The sequence below is a fragment of the Rhinolophus sinicus genome, chromosome 15, assembly GCF_057876585.1.
Source record: "Rhinolophus sinicus isolate RSI-liver-muscle chromosome 15, RSI-T2T, whole genome shotgun sequence".
NCBI classification, from domain to species: Eukaryota; Metazoa; Chordata; class Mammalia; order Chiroptera; family Rhinolophidae; genus Rhinolophus; species Rhinolophus sinicus.
Window position 1 is genome coordinate 72,151,556 of NC_142515.1, and position 6,228 is coordinate 72,157,783.

The 6,228-nt window shown below is 35.6% G+C and overlaps 1 non-coding gene across 1 annotated transcript; it reads right to left on the bottom strand.

Annotated features, from left to right (window-relative positions):
- Nucleotides 1-3,179: 3,179 nt before the first annotated feature.
- On the bottom strand, nt 3,180-3,343 carry LOC141572995 (U1 spliceosomal RNA). The gene has a single exon (XR_012498582.1). It is a non-coding gene; the product is annotated as a U1 spliceosomal RNA (small nuclear RNA).
- Nucleotides 3,344-6,228: the final 2,885 nt, after the last annotated feature.

A 6,228-nucleotide genomic window follows, 5' to 3' on the forward strand; every position in this document is an offset into this window, starting at 1 on the left:
AAAGCTGCAATAAACATTGGAGCACACGTGTCTTTATAGATAAATGTTTTCAGATTATTTGGGTAAATACCCAGGAGAGGAATTGCTGGGTCATATGTTAATTCTACTCATAATTTTTTGAGGAACCTCTACACTGCCTTCCATAACGGCTGCACCAGTCTGCATTCCCACCAACAGTGTATGAGGGTTCCTTTTTCTCCGCAGCCTCTCCGACACTTGTTACTATTTGTCTTGTTGATGATAACCATTCTAACAGGTGTGAGGTGGTATCTCATTGTGGTTTTTATTTGCATTTCTCTGATGATTAGTGAGGTTGAGCATTTTTTCATATGTCTATTTGCCATTTGTATGTCCTCTTTGGAGAAATGTCTCTGCAGGACCTCTGCCCATTTTTCAATTGGGTTGCTTATTGTTGTTGTTGAGTTGCATGAGTTCCTTGTATATTTTGGATATTAGCCCCTTATCGGAGGCACTGTTTGCAAAAATCTTCTCCCATTCAGTTGGTTGCCTCTTTATTTTGTCGATGGTTTCTTTTGCTGTGCAGAATCTTTTAAGTTTGATATAGTCCCATTCATTTATTTCAGCTTTTACTTCCCTTGCCTTTGGAGTCACATTCATAAAATGCTCTTTGAACCCAAGGTCCATAAGTTTAGAATTTATATTTTCTTCTATGCAGTTTATTGTTTCAGGTCTTATGCTTAACACATTGCGTACGGCGGAGTTTAAATCCCTCATACCCCTCTGTTCCGGCAGGTTTTTAAAATAAACTACTTTAAAATGCACTCTTCTCTTTAAAGCATAAATGCTTCTATGTCATTTATTATTTTTCTATGGAATTTTTTAGGATTTACTCACCTATGATGTTAGTAATCCCTCCTGGTGTGATACTGCAGAAAGCAGCTTCCTTTGTTATTAACGAAACACAAATAATTCAATAAAATGTGCAAAGTAAAAAGAGTCAACAGTAAAAACGAGAATTCTCGTTATCCGTCCTTAACGCATGGCTCAGAAAAAAACGAAGATTCTCGTGATCCGTTAAGTCTTTGATCCATTTTGAATTAATTTTGGTACATGGTGACAGATAGAATCTAGTTTCATTCTTTTGCACGTGGCTTTCCAATTCTGCCAACATCATTTATTGAAGAGGCTGTCTTTTCTCCATTGTATGTTTTTTGCTTCTTTGTCAAAAACTATCTGTCCATATTTATGTGGTTTTATTTCTGGGTTCTCAATTTTATTCCATTGGTCTGCGTGTCTGTTTTTCTGCCAATACCATGCTGTTTTGATTATTGTTGCCCTGTAGTACAAGCTAAAGTCAGGGAGTGAGATACCTCCAGCATTGTTCTTTTTTCTTAGCATTACTTTGGCTATTCGGGGTCTTTTGTGGTTCCATACAAATCTGATGTGTTTACGTTCTATTTCTTTTAAAAACTGCCATTGGGATTTTGATGGAGATTGCATTAAATCTGTATATTACTTTGGGTAATATGGCCATTTTAACTATGTTGATTCTTCCAATCCATGAGCACGGAATGTCTTTCCATTTCTTTGTGTCTTCTTCAATTTCTTTTAAAAATGTCTTATAGTTTTCAGCATATAGGTCTTTCATATTCTTGGTTTAGTTTATTCCTAGGTATTTTATTCTTTTTGTTGCAATTGCAAAAGGAATTGTTTTCTTTTAATTTATTTTTCTGAGATTTCATTATTAGTATATAGGAATGCAATGGACTTCTATACGTTGATTTTGTAGCCGGCAACTTTACTGTATTCGTTGATTGTTTCTCATAGTTTTTTGGTGGAGTCTTTAGGGTTTTCTATATATAGCATCATGTCATCTGCAAAGAGTGACAATTTAACTTCTTCATTCCCCATTTAGATGCCTTTTATTTCTTTCTCTTGCCTGATTGCTCTGGCGAGGACTTCCAACACTATGTTGAAAAGCAGAGGTGATAGGGGACAGCCCTGTCGTGTTCCTGAACGTAGAGCAAAGGGCTTCAGGTTTTCACTGTTAATTATGGTATTAGCTGAGGGTTTGTCATATATGGCCTTTATTATGTTAAGGTAATTTCCTTCCTTACCTATTTTATTAAGTATTTTAATCATAAGTGAATGTTGTATCTTGTCAAATGCTTTTTCTGCATCAATTGATACAATCATATGATTTTTGTCCTTTATTTTGTTTATGTGATGTATCACATTGATGGATTTGCGTATGTTGAACCATCCTTGAGCCCCGGGGATGAACCCCACTTGGTTGTGATGAATAATCTTTTTAATGTACCGTTGCAGTTGATTTGCTAGAGTTTTGTTTGGGATTTTTGCATCCGTATTCATCAGAGATCTTGGTTTGTAGTTTTCTTTTTTTGTGTTATCCTTTCCAGGTTTTGGTATCAGGGTAATATTGGCCTCATAAAATGAGTTAGGGAGTATTGTCTCTTCAATTTTTTTGAAGAGTTTGAGTAGGACAGGTATTAGATTCTCTTTGAAGGTTTGGTAGAATTCATTAGTGAAGCCACCTGGTCCCAGATTTTTGCTTTTGGGAAGGTCTTGGATGACTGATTCAATTTCCTTACTGGTGATCACTCTATTTAGGTTTTTCGATTCTTCATGATTCAGCCTAGGGAGGCTATATGTTTCTAAGAACTTGTCCATTTCTTCTAGGTTATTGAATTTGGTGGCATATAGTCTTTCATCATATTCTTAAGTGATCCTTTGTATTTCTGTGTCCTCCGTGATAAGTTCCCCTCTTTCATTTCTGATTTTGTTTATTAGTGTCTTTTCTCTTTTTTGTGAGTCTAGCCAAGGGTTTGTCAATTTTGTTAATCTTTTCAAAGAACCACCTCTTTGTCATATTAATTCTTCTATTGTCTTTCTGTTCTCTATTGCATTTCTTTCTTTTCTTCTGCTGACCTTGGGTTTCATTTGTTCTTCTTTTTTTTAGTTCTTTAAAGTGTAATGTGAGGTTACTTATCAGGGATCTTTCTTATTTCTTGAGATAGGCCTGTAATGATATAAATTTCCCTCTTAAAACTGCTCTAGCTACATACCAAATATTTTGGTAGGATGTATTTTCATTCTCATTTGTTTCTTTGTATCTTTTGATCTCTCCTCTAATTTCTTCTTTGACCTGGTCATTGTTTAAAAGTATGCTTTTTGTTTTTTTGTGTTTTTTTTTAATACAAGGGAGAGCACGAACGCAGTCCCCCACTACCACAAATTATGCAGCTGAGTTTCCCACATCTGGGGAAATCACAGGGGTCAGCACATCTGGAGTGCAATGGATAAGCCTCGCCCTGGGAAAACCACCTTCATGATCATGGTATCTCCCCTGCCAGGTAAATATAAAAAGTATGTTTTTTAATCTCCACATGTTTGTGGTTTTTCCTGCTTTCTTTTTGCAGTTGATATCCAATTTCAAAGCCTTGTGGTCAGAGAATATGCTTGGTATGATTTCAATCTTCTTAAATTTGCTGAAGCTAGTTTTATGTCCCAATATATGGTCTATCCTGGAGAATGTTCCATGTCCACTAGTGTCGCCAAGCAGCAGCCTACTGTCTGTCCCCTCGTACCTGCCCCTAAAGAAAGGAGAGTCTCAAAGTGAAAGGGTGGAAACTGACACTCCAAGCAAATGGTACCCAGAGAAAATCAGGTGTAGCCATAATGATATCAGATGAAACAGACTTCAAGGTGAAAAAGATAACGAGAGACAAAGATGGACATTTCATAATGGTGAAGGGGACTGTACAACAAGAAGACATAACAGTCATCAATATTTATGCCCCCAATCAGGGAGCACCGAAATACACCAAGCAACTACTAACAGAACTAAAGGGAGAAATTGACCAAAACACAATTATACTAGGGGACTTAAATACATCATTGACAGCTATGAATAGATCATCCAAACAGAAAATAAATAACAAAATAGTAGCCCTAAATGACACATTAGATGAAATGGACATAATTGACATTTATAGAGCACTTCATCCTAGAACATCAGACTACACATTCTTTTCTAGTGTACACGGAACATTCTCAAGGATAGACCATATATTGGGACATAAAATCAGTCTCAACAAATTTAAGAAGATTGAAATCATACCATGCATATTCTCTGATCACAAGGCTTTGAAATTGGATATCAACTGTAAAAAGAAAGCGGGAAAAAACACAAATACACGGAGATTAAACAGCATACTTTTAAAGAAGGACTGGGTCAAAGAAGAAACTAGAGGAGAGGTCAAAAGATACATAGAAAAAAATGACAATGAAAATACATCCTACCAAAATTTTTGGGATGCAGCGAAAGCAGTTTTAAGAGGGAAATTTATCTCATTACAGGCCTATCTCAAGAAACAAGAAAACTCCCAAATAAATAACCTCATGTTACACCTTAAAGAACTAGAAAAAGAAGAACAAGTAAAACCCAAGGTCAGCAGAAGAAAGGAAATAACAAAAATTAGAGCAGAACTAAATGAAATAGAGAACAAAAGGACAATAGAAAAAATTTATGTGACAAAGAGCTGGTTCTTTGAAAACATTAACAAAATTGACAAACCCTTGGCTAGACTTACTAAGATAAAAAGAGAGAAGACACTGATTAACAAAATCAGAAACGTAAAAGGGGAAGTTATCACGGACACCACAGAAATAAAAAGGATCATCCAAGAATACTATGAAGGACTATATGCCACCAAATTCAACAATCTAGAAGAAATGGACAAGTTCTTAAAAACATATAGCCTTCCAAGGCTGAACCATGAAGAACTGGAAAATCTAAACAGACCGATCACCAGTAACAAAATTGAATCAGTCATCCAAAACCTTCCCAAAAGCAAAAGTCCGGGACCAGATGGCTTCACTAGTGAATTCTACCAAACCTTCAAAGAGGATCTAATACCAATCTTGCACAAACTCTTCCAAAAAATTGAAGAAGAGACAGTACTCCCTAACTCATTCTATGAGGCCAACATTACCCTGATACCAAAACCTGGTAAGGACAGCACAAAAAAAGAAAACTACAGACCAATATCTCTGATGAATACCGATGCAAAAATCCTAAATAAAATTCTAGCAAATCGAATACAACAATGCATTAAAAAGATTATTCATCACGACCAAGTGGGGTTCATCCCCGGGACACAAGGATGGTTCAACATACGCAAATCCATCAATGTGATACATCACATAAACAAAATAAAGGACAAAAATCATATGATTATATCAATTGATGCAGAAAAAGCATTTGACAAGATACAACATCCATTTATGATTAAAAAACTTAATAAAATGGGTATAGAAGGAAAATACCTTAACATAATAAAGGCCATATATGACAAGTCCTCGGCTAATCTCATAATTAATGGAGAAAAACTTAAGCCCTTTGTTCTACATTCAGGAACACGACAGGGATGTCCCCTATCACCTCTGCTTTTCAACATAGTGTTGGAAGTCCTTGCCAGAGCAATCAGGCAAGAGAAAGAAATAAAAGGCATCTAAATTGGGAATGAAGAAGTTAAATTATCACTCTTTGCAGATGACATGATGCTATATATAGAAAACCCTAAAGATTCCACCAAAAAGCTATTAGAAACAATCAACGAATACAGTAAAGTTGCCGGCTACAAAATCAACGCACAAAAGTCCATTGCCTTCCTATATACTAACAATGAAATCTCAGAAAAAGAAATACAAAAAACAATTCCTTTTGCAATTGCAGCAAAAAGAATAAAATACCTAGAAATAAACTTAACCAAGGATGTGAAAGACCTATATGCTGAAAACTATAAGACATTTTTAAAAGAAATTGAAGAAGACACAAAGAAATGGAAAGACATTCCGTGCTCATGGATTGGAAGAATCAACATAGTTAAAATGGCCATATTACCCAAAGCAATATACAGATTCAATGCAATCCCCATCAAAATCCCAATGGCATATTTTAAAGAAATAGAACAAAAAAATCATCAGATTTGTTTGGAACCACAAAAGACCCCGAATAGCCAAAGCAATCTTAAGAAAAAAGAACAATAATGGAGGTATCACACTTCCTGACTTTGGCTTGTACTACAGGGCTACAATAATCAAAACAGCATGGTATTGGCAGAAAAACAGACACATAGACCAATGGAATACAATTGAGAACCCAGAAATAAAACCACATAAATATGGACATAATTTTTGACAAAGAAGCTAAAAACATACAATGGAGCAAAGACAGCCTCTTCA